At 36.3% G+C, this 19,186-nt stretch overlaps 1 long non-coding RNA gene across 1 annotated transcript; it reads left to right on the top strand.

The window, feature by feature from the left end:
- The first annotated feature begins 469 nt into the window (after positions 1-469).
- Positions 470-6,099, top strand: LOC135111804 (uncharacterized). The gene is made up of 3 exons (XR_010273917.1): positions 470-624; positions 2,559-2,665; positions 5,628-6,099. It is a non-coding gene; the product is annotated as an uncharacterized LOC135111804 (long non-coding RNA).
- Positions 6,100-19,186: the final 13,087 nt, after the last annotated feature.

Raw genomic sequence — 19,186 nt, 5'->3', positions numbered from 1 at the left:
CATATAAATAGAGATGTCAGATGTAGGTAAAATAGAGAAATGTTGATTTGATTGTGAACTAAATCCCACAACTTATATTATCTTTGATAAGAAAGGTTTCGTTTAGACCATGAAAATTGGATAAATGAAGCTGAGCATTATTTTACTGAAACAAGAAGGCACACAAAGTGAAGGAGATCGCATACTTGACTTTAGTTTGTTGTTCCTTTGATGGGGAACTTGTATCATTGTTAAAAGCTTAAAACCTGTAAAATAGCATGGATCCATCTGAATCTTTATTCAGTCAAAAGTTTATATGATGTGTAGACTATTCAAGCTTGCCAGCCTGGAGCCTGGAGCCTGCTTGTTGTAGAGTTGTCCTATGTTCTGTAGATTTGCTTGATATTATAAACAATTATGATAAAATTTTTGTAAACAATTTTGTTCTTTATTTCTTTCAGTATCAGATTCAGTATTTTCTCCATCTTATGGCAGCATATATTTTCAACACAGAGTGAGGGCAGTGTCATTCCTCCTGTCCACTACCCCAACTTCTACTCTCAACACTACCACAACAATGAGCGGTCTGGTGTGGTGGCTGAGGATTCTTTTGAAGAGGACAATGCTTCTGCTTCATCTGAGCAGGTCAGAAGGTGGATAGCAGCAGTACTAGTAGCAGACTGGTGTTACCTTGATGCTACTGCTACATTGCATTATTTGCATAGTTTTTTCAGTTATCATGGACTTTGTGTAATATGTATAAAAGTATATGAAGCTCAAGAAACTTGTTGATAAGGTTTATGTTCAGCATACAAATTGTAGGATGCAAAGACAAGGATTGAAATATCATTGCCACAATTCCTGACAAAGCATTTGGTGCCACAGAATATTCAGCAATGTAATGTTTGTTTGGCAAACAAACCAGTTTCCCTGAATGATAGCTTTATTTCTGCAGGTTAATACAGTCTCTCTATGGGGGAGAGTTTGGAGACAAAGCCAAGCATATATATATATATATATATATATATATATATATATATATATATATATATATATATATATATATATATATATATATATATATATATATATGTGGTTTGTGAGCCAAGCATACTGATCATTACACTATCATGTGTAGTTTTAATATGTAATTTAGATCAAGGACAGTGCAGTGATAGAGGAAAAATTATTCACTAGATTTTTTCAGAGAAGTTTTATGACATAAAGGATTAAATGAACGATCAGTATATATGTATATTGGCTCACTAGCTGCATCTCTTTAACACAGAAAGCTTTCACTAATTATCTCGGCCCAATTCATTAAGTGCATCGCTGTTGTGGGAGGGAAGATATGCAGTGTTTCCTTGCCATCTGTGGGAGTTACATTCCAGAGCCTCCTGCAAATAATTAAAATCTGTGAATATGGGAAACCATTCTTATAAGGATCAGAACTACCTATATTTATAGTTTAAACCTTAAACTATGCATCTCACATTTACTAAGCAATTCACTTTAAGACAATAAAAAACAGTTATTATATGTATAGTACATGATATTTTAATTAAAATACAGTGCACTATATAATAAAAGGGGAATAAGTTGATATGTACAATAAACCCTTGATATAATGAACTTCTATTTACCAAATTTCAGGTATAACAACCTATTTAAGGCTGCTGTCTCCTACCTCTCTCTCTCTCTCTCTCTCTCTCTCTCTCTCTCTCTCTCTCTCTCTCTCTCTCTCTCTCTCTCTCTCTCTCTATACACATATATAGCAAATTTTCATCTCAAGTGACCCACTCTCCCCCCATATGTGTTCGTTATATCTTGGGTTACTGTAATTTATAACTGAAAGAATAATTTCGGCTCTTTGGACTGAAAGACTGAGCTGGTGGTGACACCTGGCAACTCTGAAAACTCCCCATTAGTTAGGTTAGGTTAGGGAAAACTCTGCAAATATGCAAAACCATGAATATGTGAGGGAACGCTGATATATGCTATCTCTTATTTGTTGTAGATGTATTCCATTCTATTGGCATAGAACGATAGGAAAATGGCATCAAGGAAGTAGGGATGCCACCAAACTTTATGAGACTAGACATAACCTTGCACATAGAATTGCTGAACATAAAGGTATTTCTCCTTGAACTAATAATCAACCAGCTGTTCCATCATTTTCAGCAATAAGTCCCCATTCACATGAACATGATCATCCCTTTTTGTGACAAAGTTTTTAGAATACTACACAAGACAGAGTCCAATATGGATACAAAATTATTAGAGGCAATATATATTAAACACATAAATCCAATACTGAATAATAACTTAACATCAAGTCAATCACATATTGTAAGATAATGTTTCGGAGGCCCGTTCCAATACCATTATCATAGTGTTAGGAACCCAACTTTTTCAGTCCCTCTCTCATTGCCATACAGGCAAGATGTGTGTGGATACTTATTGTTTTCTGTCAATCCAGTTTATAATCTTGGTGCTTGTAGTGTTTTGTTTTTTGTGTGTAGTGTCATATGATGTGAATTTTATACAACTTTTACATAGTATTTTATTGTTTTTTCTAGCTTGAAGCTGCCTGCAGAAATAGGCAAAACAGCAACTGACGAAAGAATAAAGTTGAAGGAAACTGGAGTTTCCCTGCAAAACAAGCTATCAAGAAGACCTATACAATGTGTGTGTATATATATATATATATATATATATATATATATATATATATATATATATATATATATATATATATATATATATATATATATATATCCTTGTCTTCATAATGCTCTTCATTGGCACTTGAAGCATGCATCACACTTTTGTATGATTGATCGTATAATTTTTCCTGAGTGGCCCAATCACCCACACTATCACATTCACTATCCAAGTCCTTCCTTCAGCCTTGACACATGCACTGTAATGATGGAACAGTATTTTTCTGTATGTCACAACTAGATAAGTGTAATCAACTAGGTTAACACACACACACATACAGGTATTTTTGAGGGCTTCAAGGAAGAGGATCTCAATGTAACTCATACAAATACATGAATGTGGATAACTAAAGAAGAAAATGTGAAAATACAAGAAGCTTAACAGCGATGATAAAGGCATGGAAGGAAGAAACAGAAGTGGGTGGCGACAATGTAAAAAAGATATCCAATGATATAATAGAGATGGAAAGGGAAAAAGAAAACAAAGAACTGAGAAGAGGTGACAAAAATAGTGGACTTAAATAAGAAATACTGTGAAGAGATTAAGAAACTCAAGAAAGAGAATGAAGAATTAAAGAAAACTTTGCAAGAGAGGTTAGGGTTGGAGGAGTGAGAGTTAGTTACAGAGGAAGTCAAAGGTTGGAAAGAGAGAGAACAGCAAAAGGTGGACATGGAGGACATAACAAGGCAACAGCAACAGAAACAACAAGGATATGGAAAAGCAAGTGATTAAAATAATAAAGGAAAAAAGTAATCTTGTGAGAGACACAGTACAGAGAAAGATGTGTATGGTGGTATTTGGGGTCAAGGAAAAGAACCTACCCATGAAAACAGCTAGAGAGAAAGAAGTGAAAAGAACTAAGGAAATTATAGCAGAAGTGGCAGAGGAAGGAGAGGGGAGAGTCGAACAAATTGAAGAGGTTTACAGGATCGGAAAGTATGACAAAAATAGAACAAAGCCAATGTAAAACAAGAATCATGTCACAAACAGCAGCAGAACATGTCTTGCAAAGAACAGGAAAATTGGCAAAAGCAAAAGGATTGAAGGAAATATGGATAAAAAGAGACATGAACGAAGAATAGAGAAGTAAACTAAAAGTCAAAAAATGAATAGAGAACACAGGAAAGTTGTGGACATGAAAGTGAGGAAATGGTGGCACAAAGATGCCACACAAGACCACCAAACAGAAGTTTAAAGATTATGTATACTAATGTAGATGGTTTGGTGTCCAGCCTACTGGAACTTGAAGACTATTTAAAGAACAATAAACCAGATGTGGTATATTTAACAGGAACCAAACTAGAAGAGGAAATAAAGTTGGGATTTGCAAAGGAAGGATACAGTACATGGAAGAGGGACAGAAAAGGAAAGGGAAGAGAAGTGATGATATTGGTAAGAAAAGGATATTGTTGTTGAGGAAGTGGAATATGGTGATGGAATGGTAGAAACAATGAGTGTTGTGATTAAGATCAAAAGATGTGAAAAAAGGAAAATCATTGTGAAATACATACCACCAAAAACTAATGCATGGTAGACTAATAAATTCAAAAGTATGCAACTAGAAACAAAAAAATAGTATGGAGGAAATGATAAGGAAAGGTAACAAAGTACTCTTAGTAGGTGACTTCAACACTAAAAGAATTAACTGAGAGGAGATGGAAGTAACAGAAAATGTTGGGTCATGGAGTGAAGAACTTATGCAAACCATGATGATGAATACAACGAGACAGTGGGTGAATGAGCCTATAAGATGTAGAAGAGAAGAAGAACCATCACAGCTGGATTTAATGTTTATGAAAACCCCAGAAAGTAGACCAAGTATACATTGTCTGAGTTCAATGGGAAGAAGTGATCATGTGACAATAGAGATAGTACTACAGGAGGAAACAGTGTTGCACAGGAAAGAACAATACAGAAATTGGAGACAGAACTATGCTAAGTTAAACTTTGCAGAGCTTAGTAAGTTTTATTGAAAAATTAAATGGAAAGAGCAATTTGAAGGTAAAGTAGTGCAAGAAAAATGAGATATTTTTGAGCAAGTATAGAGAGAGGATGCAACAGTTTGTACGGTTATAAAATGAAAATTGGGAAACAAGAACGGTATAATGGCAGGTGTGTAGAAGCAAATAAGAAAAAGGACAGGACATGGAAGAAAATGGCTATGGCCTGTTTTAAGACTATACAAGTGGAAATACCCTGGTCTGAGGCAATTTTCTCTCTCTCTCTCTCTCTCTCTCTCTCTCTCTCTCTCTCTCTCTCTCTCTCTCTCTCTCTCTCTCTCTCTCTCTCTCTCTCTCTCTCTCTCTCTCTCTCTCTCTCTCTCTCTCTCTCTCTCTCTCTCAAACAAAAATTAAAAAGGTGGAGAAACAAGGGGAAAGGGAGATGAATGAACAGAAGGTAGCCAAAATCAAATTTGTACATTTGTGTGTGTTTGCATTTGTTTCTTATTTGTATTTTCACAGATTGACCCAAATCTAAATTACCATTTTTAATGAGAGAGAGAGAGAGAGAGAGAGAGAGAGAGAGAGAGAGAGAGAGAGAGAGAGAGAGAGAGAGAGAGAGAGAAATCACAAATACCTACTAACCTGGAAAGTGGAGTCCTTGATGATAAATTGGCTGGGATCAGCAGGGTGAACTGTGGCAGAAGTTTGGTGCATGGCAAATATGGCTTCAGGATGAGTAAATGGAGAGGCAGGAGGGAGTGATGGTTGTGGGGGAGATGATGAGTGAGCAGAAGGTGAGAAGGATGAGGAGAAAAAAGGTGATGGTGCAGAGAATGATGAGGAATGGACTAATGGGGAAGGGGAAATGTGAGATAATTTTGAGGACTCAAAGGCAGTAATAACAGGTGGTGTAGTGCTGAGGTGAGTATGGTCTGAGGCATGGCCAGGAGCTGCTGTATGACCAGATTTCTGAATTTCCAGTCAAAGTGTCTGGCTAAGAGTTGGAGATCTGGCAGAGAAGCTGTGGCCAGAGGAAGGAGGCTTGGCTGCTGCACCAGACCCATAGACCACATCTTTGGAGTGGCTTTGGCCTTGAGGTGCAGCCAGGTAGCTGTAGCTCACCACCTGCCAGAGAAAAGCTTTTTTAACCTCACTGCCTGCCAGGGAAGAGCTTTTTTAATTTCCATTTTAATCTTACATGATTAAGGTCATATGATTAATAGTTATACCATCTTCTGTATATCTAGCCTGGAGGTTGAGATGTGATGGAATGATTCCAAATGTGAATGTATACCATATTAAATCCTTGTCTCTACTTTCCTCCAAATGAGATCCATGGGCCTTGTAAAAAAAAGTTGGGAGTCCAATCTTTTAAAACTAGTAACTCTAATATTAGAGATTTGAGAGACAGAATGAAGCATAATTAAAGCTTTGATAAGCATTTATAAATCTGTACATTCTTTCAATTTTTTTTCACCATTTTTGAATGGCATATTGGAGTGATTTGAGTCAGAAATAACAATTTTGAACACTTTTGTTTCTATTTGTTGGTAATGTGTAATACCACTGATGAGAGACAAACTTTGTGCTTGGAAGGAAAGAACTGACACCCTTTCTCTATAAATTTTGCTTCACTGCATGCCACAAGTTTTATAATTTATATCAGAACTATTTCTAGACTAACCACTTCATAAGCATAATCATTTTGTCATCACAGTTTTCACTATGCTGCCTTATCACCATTGTGCTACAGTGATCTCAGATGCTTCTGATTTCATAATGAAAGTTAGGGTTCACTTTAAAACCAGTTGACAACTGATAGTCTAAATTCCAATCCAAGAAATGAATTTTGTATCATCAATGAATGAAAGTGCTTGATTGTTCTACAAGTTTGGTGAGGATTGAGGTTGCTGGTTAGTTCTGGGGAGTAGATTAGTAAAATTCTGAAGAAGTATTTTTTAACTGTCTTCACCCAGGAAAACATGCAGGAAATGCTGGATAGTGAAATTTTTAGAGCAGAAGAGAATGAGAAGCTGAAAGATATTACCATAATTAAGGAGATAGTGGAACAGGTGATAGATAGGCTAAGAAAGTTCAAGACACCAAGACCAGATGAAATATATCCCAGAGTAGTTGGGTTTAGGAAGGGGGATAAAACCCAGGGAGGAGGTAGGATTCTTTTAATCTCTAACGTTTCAGCTGAATAGCCATCCTCAGAGAGACTGATTTACATGAGTGAAAACACATTATTTATAACAACAAACAAAATTTTCTCATATGACATTCGTACAGAGTATTGCCATCCTGGCGTGTACCTCACCTAATTTTATTTTCCTAGTCAGGTGGCATTATTCACCTACGTGACGAGCCTTTACTGGGAATTTTCCTTGTACCTGACCTGAGGGCCAATCTGGCGGAATTACCCGCCCACCTGATAAAACCTTCTCTGTGGTTAATGACTTCCCTAGTTGTTATGAGGGCTGCCTCTATAGCTTTTCTCATTCTTTTCTTCAATCCAACTTTAATTTCTTTAGCCTCTTCCCATTTTGGTAGGTGATTACATTTTTCTATGTTCAATACAAGGGAGTTTGATGTGTTGTGTTTTAAAACATCTTTCCTATGCTCTGCTATTCTTGTTTTAAGTCCCCTGCCTGTTTCTCCTATGTACTGCTTTGTACAACCTTTGCATGGTATGCTGTACACTACGCTGTTATTATTAACAAGTCCGGTCTCTTTAGTCCTCGTTAGCTCACCAATTTTCTCTCCCGCTAATGTTGCTATTTTTAATCCTGTTCTAGACAAATATTTATTAATTATGGAAGCCTTGTCCGAATTTGGTACACATGTATAACTCTCTCTTTTGCTGGTTGTACAGAGATCTTTATTCTCTTTGTTTTCAGTTGTTATTTTCTTTGCCTTATTCTTAAGCCTAACAAGGAGCCCTTCAGGATAACCCAGCTTTTTGAAAGTTGATATGATATATCATATTTCTTGCTCTAGGAAGTTGTTGCTGCAAATTCTGAACGCTCTTAAGTAAAAACCAATAATCACATCAGATTTGACTCTCATGCTGTGGGCTGAAAGGTAGTGAATGAAATCGTCCTTATTGGACATTCATTCACTTGTTAATAATAACAGCGTAGTGTACAGCATACCATGCAAAGGTTGTACAAAGCAGTACATAGGAGAAACAGGCAGGGGACTTAAAACAAGAATAGCAGAGCATAGGAAAGATGTTTTAAAATGCAACACATCAAACTCCCTTGTATTGCACATAGAAAAATGTAAACACCTACCAAAATGGGAAGAGGCTAAGAAATTAAAGTTGGATTGAAGAAAAGAATAAGAAAAGCTATAGAGGCAGCCCTCATAACAACTAGGGGAGTCATTAACCACAGAGAAGGTTTTATCAGGTGGGCGGGTAATTCCGCCAGATTGGCCCTCAGGTCAGGTACAAGGAAAATCCCCAGTAAAGGCTCGTCACGTAGGCGGATAATGCCACCTGAATAGGAAAATAAAATTAGGTGAGGTACACGCCAGGATGGCAATACTCTGTACGAATGTCAAATGAGAAAATTTTGTATGTTGTTATAAATAGTGTGTTTTCACTCATGTAAATCAGTCTCTCTGAGGATGGCTATTCAGCCAAAATGTTAGAGATTAAAAGAATCCTAACTCCTCCCTGGGTTTTTATCCCCCTTCCTAAACCCAACTACTTGTCAACATGAACAGTTCATATCCCAGAGTACTTAAGGAATGCAAAGAAGTTATTAGTGAACTGTTAGTTTCTGCCTTTAGGAAATCACTTGAGATACCGGTAATGTGGAGGCAAGTTTAAGCTTTAAGAAAGGAGATTTAAGCTTAACTTCTGTTGTAGATAAAATAATGAAGTCTGTAATAGTAAAGAACATTAGGGAACATTTAGACAAACATAACTTGATAAATTGGTCACAGCATAGCTTCACAAAGGGGAAGTCTTACCTGACAAACTTGTCAAGATTTTACTGTAAAGTTTACATGGCAGGAGATAATGCTGATAGTTATGACATCCTATATCTGGACTTCAGTGAAGTGTTTGACAAGGTACCCCATCAGAGGCTCCTGAGAAAGGTTAGGGCACACGGAATAGATGGGAAGGTGTTAGGGTGGATAAGGTTGTGGCTAAGTGACAGGCGACAGAGTCATAATAAACAGCTCTAAATCGGAGTGGGATTAAGTAATTAGTGGGGTGCCACAGGGATCAGTATAAGGGCCATTGATGTTTTTAATATACATCAGTGACTTGGATAGTTGAATTAGTTGTGACGTTAGTAAATTTGAGGATGACACGAAGATAGGTAGATTAATTAGATTAGAATTGGATGCCATTCCCTTGCAGGCAGATTTGGATAGGATGAACGAATGGACAGACAGATGGCAAATGCAGTTTAATATAAAAAAATGTAAAGTACTTAGCATAAGTAGAGGAAATCCACACAGAAGGTACACAATAAACAATGAACCCCTGGTAGGTTTAAGGTACAAAAAAGATTTAGAATTTATAGTTAGCTCTAAATTCCATATAAGAAAGCAATGCATAGAGGCCAGAAACAGGGCAAATAGGATATTAGGATTTATTTTTAAGAATGTTAAAAGTAGAAGTCCCGAAGTAATATTAAAGTTATATTTGGTGCTGGTCAGACCTCATCTATATTATGCTGTGCAGTTCTGGTCCCCCATATTACAGGAAGTATATAGGTCTTTTAGAATCAATACAAAGGAGAATGGCTAAAAGGATACAAGGAGTGAGGAGTATTCCTTACAAAGAGAGATTGAAGCTGTTAAATTTACATTAAGAGAGATGTAGGTTAAGAGGGGACCTGATAGAAGTCTTTAAATGCTATAAGGGTTACAATACAGGGGATGTAAGCAAAATTCTTAGGATTAGTAACCAGGATAGAACAACAAATAACAGTTTTAAGCTTGAAAAATTTAGTTTAAAAAAGAGATAGGAAGGAATCAGTTCTCAAATAGAGTGGTAGATGAATGGAACGGACTCAGTAATCAGGTTGTTGGTGCTGGGTCATTAGGAAGCTTTAAGAGAAAATTAGAGATTTATGGATGGGGATTGATAGGTGGAAATAGGTAAGTATATTTCATACAGGAACTGCCACATGTATGCCTGATGGTTTCTTGCAGCTTCCATTTTTTATGTTCTTATATTCTTATGAGTATGTATCTTGAACCTGAGATATTATGCTTGTCTTATTATCACAGGGATATTGATCATAGAAAAGAAACACTCATCTTTTGTACTTACATTTTTTTTTTTTTTTTTGTGAATGTGAAAGAAAATGCCCTGACAGAATTAATTTTTCTTTTTAAGGAACATAATGAAAAAAGTTATATTTGCAATTGTCATGTTTGGGTTAACTATAATTAGCCTTAGTTTGTGTTGGCTACACACACTGGATCATGTGTGTTGCTGCTGTGATTATTAATGAGTGTAATTTCCAGAAATGTGATTTCAGTACTCTCCTAGCAAGTCAGTTAAACACACATGATTTATTCAAAGCAAAAGACTATTCAGTGTGTTTGAAGACTACTTGATATTGATAATAAAACCCATCTTAATGCTTACTTTCAGGTTTTTTTTCTGATTTTATTTTCAGACAAGGATATGTTCACATTGTTGTTGTTGTTGAGGAGAAACTGTTGTTCTTAGTGAGCTATGAAAGCCCTGACCCATTCATAGCTATGAATGTTCCATGGTTCTTAGTTGCGAATGATTTTGCTTTAAAAAATTACCAGCACTAAGATGTTCATAGCCCACTAAGATAAATCTTAGAAACATCTGGGAATGTGGCTTCTGGCTCCTCAGGGGTATGTTGTTGTCCGTCATAATAATGAAAGGCTTATGTGTTGTGTAAAAGTAAAATTAAGATAGCAGCCTGTTATTTATGGATAGCAAGCAGGCTGGAGGGAGGGAGAGTGTGAAGTGTGTGGGTGTCGTGGTGGGGAAGTGTCTCAGTGTGACACGTGAATCACTGCACGAGCTGTCATTGGCTGACTCTTCTCGTGCTGCTGTGGCGAGGGAGTTATTCTCTCTGGCCCCAGCAACTGATAGCTATCACTCAAGCGTGACAAAAAGGTTCTGTGGATAATTTCACTTGGATGGATTTTGACCCTAATGTGGGGTCCATTCTGATGTCTGCACTCTCTCTCGTCACGTTAGGAAGGTTGGGGATGACAATGCAATAAAATAGTAATTTTGACCACATGGGCACTTAGATCACTCTGGCTTTGGGAACCTCATATAATATCTGATGCAATATGATCATAGGATAGTGCAATTAATTTTTTTTTCCCCCTTCCCCCCTTTTTTCTTTTTTCTTTTTTTTTTTTTACCTAGGAGGGACACTGGCCATGGGCAACAAAAATCCAATAAAAAAAAAGCCCACTGTGATGCTAGTTCCAGAAAAGGGTCCAAACCGGTAGTCAAAAATTAAAGGATAAGTGTCTTGAAACCTCCTCCCTCTTGAAGGAATTCAAGTCATAAGAAGGTGGAAATACAGAAGCAGGTAGGAAGTTCCAGAATTTACCAGAGAAAGGGATGAATGATTGAGAATACCAGTTAACTCTTGCATTAGAGAGGTGGACAGAATAGGGGTGAGAGAATGAAGAAAGTCTTATGCAGCAAGGCTGCAGGAGGAGGAGAGGCATGCAGTTAGCAAGATCAGAAGAGCAGCTAGCTTGAAAACTGCAGTAGAAGATAGCTAGAGATGCAATATTGCAGCGATGAACAGAGGCTGAAGACAGTCAGCTGGAAGAGAGGAGTTGATGAGACGAAAAGCTTTTGATTCCACCCTGTCTAGAAGAACAGTAATAGTAGAACCTCCCAGACGTGTGAAGCATACTCCATACATGCACGGATAAGGCCCTTGTACAGAGTTAGCAGTGTGGGGGTGGGTGAGAAAAACTGGCAGAGATGTCTCAGAACACCTAACTTCATAGAAGCTGTTTTTAGCTAGAGATGAGATGTGAAGTTTCCAGTTCAGATTATAAGTAAAGGACAGACCGAGGATGTTCAGTGTAGAAGAGGGACAGTTGAGTGTCACTGAAGAAGAGGGGATAGTTGTCTGGAAGGTTGTGTCGAGTTGATGGATGGAGGAATTGAGTTTTGAGACAACAAACAATACCAAGTTTGCTCTGCCCCAATCAGAAATTTTAGAAAGATCAGAACTCAGGTGTTCTGTGGCTTCCCTGCGTGAAATGTTTACTTCTTGAAGGGTTGGATGTCTATAAAAAGATGTGGAGAAGTGCTGGATGGTATCATCAGTGTAGGAGTGGATAGGACAAGAAGTTTGGTTTAGAAGGTCATTGATGAATAATAAGAAGAGAGTGGGTGCCAGGACAGAATCCTGAGGAACACCACTGTTAATAGATTTAGGAAAAAACAGTGACCATCTACCACAGCAGCAACAGAATGGTCAGAAAGGAAACTTGAGATGAAGTTACAGAGAGAAGGACACAAGCCATAGGAAGGTAGTTTGGAAATCAAAGCTTTGTGCCACACTCTATCAAAAGCTTTTGATATATCCAAGGCAACAGCAAAAGGTTCACCAAAATCTCTAAAAGAGATGACTGAGACTCAGTAAGGAAACCCAGAAGATCACCAGTAGAGCGGCCTTGACAGAACCCATACGGTGATCAGATAGAAGGTTGTGAAGTGACAGATGTTTAAGAATCTTCCTCTTGAGGAAGATTGATTCAAAAACTTTAGATAGGCAGGAAATTAAAGCAATAGGATGGTAGTTTGAGGGATTAGAACAGTCTTCCTTTTTAGGAACAGGCTGAATGTAGGCAAACTTCCAGCAAGAAGGAAAGGTAGATGTTGACAGAGTTGAAAGAGTTTGACTAGGCAAGGTGCAAGCACGGAGGCACAGTTTTGGAGAACAATAGGAGGGATCCCATCAGGCAACCTTTCAAATCAATAATTAATTAGAAAGTTATTATAATATCTGTACCACTATTTCTTACCATAGATAGTATACATTTAGTTCAGATAATACTCCATTCTTGGCATCACACTTATTGAAACATCACACAACATCTCTATAATGGTCAGAAACAAGTCCATGTAGCCATGCACGGTGTGCACTGTGTTGTGTATTTACCTAGGTGTAATATACAGGGCCCGAGCTACACTCAAGTGGTCCCATCTCCATACCTATACATGTCTAATTTTTCCTTTAGTTTGTGTACACTTGTTGCCAAAACTATACATATCTTCTTTTAGTCCATTCCAAACTTCAGTGTGTCTTTGTGGAAAACTATTCTTTGTGTTGTTCAGACATCTTCTTTTCCCTACTTATGTGAGTGTCCCATTCTACTGTCATGACTGCTTGTCTCTTTTAGTAATGGTTTTGTCATTACCAACTTCCATTTTGTTTGCCAACTTGTAGATAGTTATCAAATCTCTTTCTCTCCTTTGTTCCAGTATTGGTAAGTATATTTTTTCTAATCTTTCTTCATAGCTTAATTCCTCAAATTCTGCCACCATTTTTGTTCCTATTGTTTGTATTCTTCCTAGCTTGTTTACATGCTTCTTACATAGAGACTACACAACTGCTGCATATTCCAATCTAGGTCTTATTATCATAGGGATTATTTTTCTCATCTTACTTTTGTTCATGAGGTGAGAAGTTGTACTATGTTTCATAGTAATCTGTAAATGTTCCTCATATTCTACCTATATGCTTCTCTGGTTGGAAGTTATCTGGCTTTACTACTCCTAGATCCTTTTCTTCCTGGATCCTTTTAATATATTTGTTTTCTACCTTGTATGTCCAATGTGGTCTTCTATTCACTTCTGCACATCTCCATCATATGACATTTGCTTACATCGAATTTAACTTCCCATTTTTTGCTCCATTCACAAATTTTATTGGTCATTTTGTAGATATTCACAGTCTTTGCAACTTTTTATTTCTTTCTGTAATTTAGCATTATCTGCAAATAGGCTGTTGTAGCTATCAATTTTTTCAAGAATATCATTTATATAAACAATGAACAATACCATATTGGTGATAGTACTGACCCTTGTGGCACACCACTCTTTACTGTTTTCCAAACCAACTTTTCATCATTAGCTACTGTTCTCATTTCTCATCATTTTAAGTAATTTTCCATCCACTTTATACTTGTCCCATGTAGTCTCTTAATATTTTCAAGTTTCCACATAAGTCTTTCATGGGGGAACCTTGTCAAAAGCTTTTTATCAGATCTAGTTATATACAGTCCACAAATGCTTCTCTTTCCTACATGATGTCATCACTCTTGAGCTGAAGCTTAATAGATTTGTTACACATGATTTTCTTTTCCTGGAGCCATATTGTTTGTCTGTTATTATTCCTTCTTTTATAAGAATTCTGCTGCCCATTGTGTGTGTGTGTGTGTGTGTGTGTGTGTGTGTGTGTGTGTGTGTGTGTGTGTGTGTGTGGGGAGGGGGACAGAATTTGATGACACTGAGATTACAGTGTCCCTTCATAATGTGCAATTAGTGATTGGGTGCCAATTATACCAGAGACAGTCTTCAGTGAATTCTTTCACTCATAATACCCCATAATCAATGATCTAGTGCCTCTAAATATTACAGTAATAAAATTATTTTGTAATCACCTTTCAACAAGCATTACCTACTCAGCTAGACTACCAGTATGCAGAAACTTCTGCTAGCCCCTAAGCAACGGGTTTTTTGTGCAGAAACCTCTTCTTGTAATGAGTTTTTAGAGAAAAATAACTCTTATTCCTAGTTATATCTCATTTAGTACAGATTCTAGAATAATGAAACTTACAGCATAAGAAGCACCTATCCTTCTCCATTCTAGTGGTACTTTTGTCTGACTCATTATTTTAGTTCAACAGGAAGTAAAGGTGTGTTCATTATGCTGGATATAGTACTGGCTACAGCTCACTTGCCCCACCTGCCCTCACTGCTTTCCCCACATATCAAAAGGAATGTTCTTCCACTGTGACTCCTTGTTTAACAGCACTTAATGGGAGTGGATGAGGTTAGCTTGCATTTGCACTTAGCCATTCATTAGGATGAGGGCAGATCACCTCCTTCCATGATACTTGCCTTGTATAGAATACCAGATGGCAAGTCACTACAAGTGGTAGGGAGCAGCTTTGTAAATGTTGCTAAGTAATGTTCAATATATCTCTCTCCCACTTTCATTTTGATTTAAGGATTGAAAATCATGAGGCACATACATTCATTACCCATCAGAGCCCTGAAATGCACACCACTGTGTTGCTTGTTGCTCAGGGGGTTAAAATTATTGATACCTGTGAGATGTTATTCTAAAAACTGGAAAAATAAATAACAGGCAGCTCTAAATAAATTATATACTGTCGACAAATAACAACAGTAGCTTATGTAAAAAGGAACATAAATGCTTGGTACACATTTTTAGACCTCAGCTAGGATGTGAAAACATGAGCTAAAGCTAAACTAGATGTGATGTACTTTATGATTATGTCAGCTAAAGGCTTGTCCTTTAAGCTTGTCAGATCTGGTTTCAATCCCTGGTCACATCCACTTCCCATGTTTATACATTTTTTTTTCATAATTTTTAATTTTGTAATAGGAAATGTATTTCTTTGTTTAACTATGACATTGGCAACATGGTGGTGGGATGGTCTTAAAAGATTTCATATAGGGGAAAGAATAAAGCCTAGTATGAACTTATGATGGCATTGTTTTGTTGCGTCAAACAGGAAATGAGTGTCCCACCCAAAAAAGGGAGAAAACATGAATCGAGCAGGGGCTTCCTAGTGAATACTCTGGTAAACCTTGCAAGACCAGAACCACACTTCCCAGACACACACTTTGGATTGTTTGGATACTTATTGTACCACATTAAATTAATGAAACATCAGAAATTAACCTAGAAGGAAGAGCCATGTAATGCAGTGATAGGACACAAATATGAGCCAAAGCTAGATTAGCTGTGAGGTACCTCATGGTCCAGTTAGTTAAGGCTTGGTATTCTGGTATGTTCATTCCTGGTTCAGTCCCTGATCACATCTACCACCCTTTTTTTTTCTTTTTTTCCCCTTCATGTAGGAGTGGCACAGGCCAAGGGAAACAAAAATTCCAGCAAAAAAAAAAAAAAAACAGCCACTGAGGTGCCAGTCCCCAAACAGTCAAAAATGTTAGTCAAAAATACAAGTTAAGTGTCTTGAAACCTCACTCTTGAAAGAGTTCAAGTCATAGGAAGGTGGAAATACAGAGGCAGGCAGGGAGTTCCAAGGTCTGACTCTGTAATAGTAGCCAGATGGTGAAAAACTCGGAATATTCAAGAGTGTGGGCACAACAGCAGGTTAAGTCATTGCGCACATAAACGCAACATTCAGCTTTGGATTGAAAATGAGAATAAAGAAAGTAGGAGGGAACAGAAAAGGGGCTATTGTAAGTTGCCTCAGACACCTATGTTTCAGTGAGGAAAAGAAGATAAGGTTTAGTAGAGGAGAGATTGTGTTCTAGAAATTGAAAACTAGATCTAAGACTGTGAATGTTGCAGAAATTAATGAAGAAAAAGTTGAGGGGGGGGGTCTCAAGAGACTTAGGGTTGATACCAGAAGACACTAGCCTTGATGAGCATCATCAACAGGACCCATCAAGTAAATTTTAAGTTGGTTTTTACCTAATTATTTTTTTATTATTTTATTCATAATACTGTACATGCATATCATAAATAAAGATGAGGTTTACTAGAGGAGAGGTGATGTTGTACAGATAGAAAATGATATCTAAGACAGCAAATGTTACACAATTTAATGAAGAAAAGTTATAATATACCAGTAAAATGCCTTGGAAGGCAATTAACGAGCAAAGATGTCAGTAATGCATCAGTGGAAGGGGTATTTCAAGAAGAGAGAGAGAGAGAGAGAGAGAGAGAGAGAGAGAGGCAACTTCAGGCACCCCACACTTGCCTAATATTCAAATCACTCTAGCTCAAAACTCTGCAAGAGCCCAGTGGTTGTGCTATATACCACTTGATAGGAAATTTCATTTTGTGTTCAGTGGTATCTATCCGCTCTCATTGAGGCAAAAGAAAATTGGTGAAAATTGCAGAAAACTGATGGTCACTTTACAAAAAGTTTTGTATTGTATTTTGCATATGCACAGTAGTATTGCAAATTTCATATGATTTTTCATTATAACTTGTATTACTCTTATTACCAACAAAAATTTGAGCTTGATCAGTTAATTACTTAAAAAGTTGTAATTTTGACTTTGTGCATGTACAGTGCTACTTCAAAGTTGACGTAAGGAATTTTATTAAAATTATAACATGACACCTCTTAAGTTTCATTAAAACTGGTTGAGTAGTTTTTGAGAAATCCCATTTCTGACACCCTTCTACTTTTAGTAAGTTAACTTCACCCAATAGAAGAGATGAAAGCTATATCATATAAAATTGATAGAGGTGTGCTATCATATGATGCTAATTTTGTTACGATCAGCCACATAGTTCTGGAGATATTAGCGATTGAATAGGGTTATGGTCAGACTGAGCCAGGCCCCTCAAAACGAAACAACAACCTCCATAGTAAACTTTGTTTTGCTCATAATTAATTTCTCACTCTTTCATAAAAGAGAACATAGGTATCCATTTAATCATGATGAGTTTCCCTTCAATACAGGGACTGTAATATATATACCTCCCATATTTATAATATATGAATTTCTCACTCTTTCATAAAAGAGAACATAGTTATCCATTCAATCATGATGATTTCCCCTTCAATACAGGGACTGTAATATATATACCTCCCATATTTATAATATATGAATTTCTCACTCTTTCATAAAAGAGAACATAGTTATCCATTCAATCATGATGAGTTCCCCTTCAATACAGGGACTGTAATATATATACCTCCCATATTTATAATATATTAATTTCTCACTCTTTCATAAAGGAGAACATAGAGTTCTTTGTTTAATCATGATTAGTTCCTTTTCATTACATGGACTGTACTAAATACATATTTTTCTTAAGCTACTTTTTTAGAATACTTTTGGCTTAAGTTGAGAACTTGACCTGTCTGTAAATGATGCTACAGTCATGAAGATAATCATGCAAAATGAAAAGTGGAGAATTATCAGAAAATTCTGAATATAATGGAGCCAATCTGATTATTAACATGAATATGACGGAGTCAAGATTGATAAATGGAGCTAAGAAATAGCATATGTTGGAAATGGGACAAGAGGATAAAGAAACAAAGATGGGTGGTCGTAGAATAAAGTGATAGAGTGAGAGAAACTTGGAAGTAGCACTAGAGAAATGAATATGATTACTTCAAGAACTAAATAAATGTTGATAAATTTGAAAGTGGTGTATATATATATATATATATATATATATATATATATATATATATATATATATATATATATATATATATATATATATATATATATATATATATATATATATAGCTGGTTGTGATGACGAAAAAAATTGATCATGATATCTGATAAATCGGTAACAATAACCTTATCAGTGATGACTGATAATTGGCAATAAATTTATTGCCCAATAACCAATAACTGATAAATTTATAAATCTAAAATTCCTATACCACCGATAACAATGAGTGTTTTTGAGCTTGTTACCTATAAAAAACACGAAAATTGATGCAAAGCACTCTATAATGGGAAAGAAAAGGACATTGCAAGAAAAGTGTATAATGAGTGTTTTATAGTTCAAAAGAACCACAAGGCAAAAAATGCAAAAACTAGTGTATATGAAGAAATTTCATAGATACCAAAATGCTGAAACTCATGAACAACACTCTTAATTGAGAAACAGAACAATCTTACTAAATGTGTGTATTTTGAGTGCTTTTCACATTCTTAGTTACCAAAACCCCAAATTGCATGCAAAACCAGCTTAATGTGGGAAAAAAATGACATTACCAGAAAAAAAATGTCTTTTGAGTGTTTTTGAGCGTGTTAGGCAATAAAGCACTAAAAAGGGGGGCAATCACATTACATTGGAATAAAACCAATTTTTAATAAGAACTTGCCTTTAAGTCTTTTTGAGCTCCTTATATACCAAAACACTAAAACGCATGCAAAATACACTTTATGGTGAAACAGAATAACATTACCAAAGACATGTGTTTTTAGTGTTTTTGATCATGTTACCAATAAAAACGCTTAAATGACATTATCAGAAAAACGTCTTTTAAGTGTTTTTGAGCGTGATATGCAACAAAGCACTAAAAACCAGAAAAATCACATAACTTGGGAATAAAACCAACTTTTACGAAGAACTTGCCTTTAAGTGTTTTTTTTAACTCCTTACATACCAAAACGCTAAAACGCATGTAAAACACCCTTTATGGAGAAACAGAATAACTACCAAAAATATGTATTTTGAGTGTTTTTGATCATGTTACTTATAAAAACGCTTAAATACATGTAAAGAACCCTATGTTCCTATAAGAAAAGGACATTAAGAAAATCGTGTATTATGAGT

The sequence above is a fragment of the Scylla paramamosain genome, chromosome 22 (genome assembly GCF_035594125.1).
Source record: "Scylla paramamosain isolate STU-SP2022 chromosome 22, ASM3559412v1, whole genome shotgun sequence".
Lineage (NCBI taxonomy): Eukaryota > Metazoa > Arthropoda > Malacostraca > Decapoda > Portunidae > Scylla > Scylla paramamosain.
This window is presented reverse-complemented; position numbering and strand designations above follow the sequence as displayed.